The sequence below is a fragment of the Heteronotia binoei genome, chromosome 13 (assembly GCF_032191835.1).
Source record: "Heteronotia binoei isolate CCM8104 ecotype False Entrance Well chromosome 13, APGP_CSIRO_Hbin_v1, whole genome shotgun sequence".
Taxonomy (NCBI): Eukaryota; Metazoa; Chordata; class Lepidosauria; order Squamata; family Gekkonidae; genus Heteronotia; species Heteronotia binoei.
Genome location: NC_083235.1, coordinates 19,183,859 through 19,184,547, shown reverse-complemented (window position 1 = coordinate 19,184,547; position 689 = coordinate 19,183,859). Strand labels below are relative to the sequence as shown.

General features: G+C 65.0%; 1 protein-coding gene across 1 annotated transcript in view; it reads left to right on the top strand.

Annotated features, from left to right (window-relative positions):
* Positions 1–384: 384 nt before the first annotated feature.
* The window catches only part of LOC132581245 (LIM homeobox transcription factor 1-alpha-like), a 126,089-nt gene continuing 125,784 nt past the window's right edge, over positions 385–689 (top strand). The window contains exon 1 of the mRNA XM_060252408.1: positions 385–458. The gene's annotated coding sequence lies outside the window, so the exon portion shown is untranslated. The remainder of the gene's footprint in view (positions 459–689) is intronic.

The window sequence follows — 689 nt, the reverse complement described above, 5'->3', positions numbered from 1 at the left end:
TGGAAGACCAATTGCTCTACTTTGGGCTCCTGAAAGAGCACCTCCTCAGCGGTGTGTCCCTAAACACCTTGGCGTCCGGGGGTGGGGTGGGGTGCTGCTTTTAGCAGAAGCCAGGCCCCCAGATAGCAAGGGAGGGGGTCGTCCTGCCCAGTAAGGCTCAAGGCAGCCTGAAGCTCCGGATCCATCCCAAAGGACAGGTAGGGAAGAATCCAAGCGGTTGCTGCCACTTGTGGCTGGGGGATTCACTTAGGACCACCCCCCTCGGCGCCAGCTGGAGACAATAGCAGGCAGAGAAACCCCCACCCCACCCCCGGCGTCCTCCCACCCCCACTCCTCTTTCCCCTCCCCCTCCCTCCCGTCCTCCTCCTCCGCAGCTGAAGGCAGACGGGGGCTGGCAGAGCGCGGAATCAGCGCGCCGGAGCCGGGTAGGTGGCCAGTTTCACCGGGATGGGTCGTGGGTGGGAATCCTCCGACGGTCGGAGGGGAGAGGGGGGACCGAATCTGGAGTCGCTGGAAGGGGGCTGGAGGGAAGGGGGGGATTTCCTGCCTCCTCTACGATCCCTCCGGAGAGAGAAATCCCCCCTCCCGGATCCTGGGCAGAGAAAGGGGGGCTCTCCCAGGGTAGAATCGGAGGGTTCGAGACCCTTCTCCGCCCCCCGGGGTGGAAGGCAAGCGGGGAAAGGGCTGGG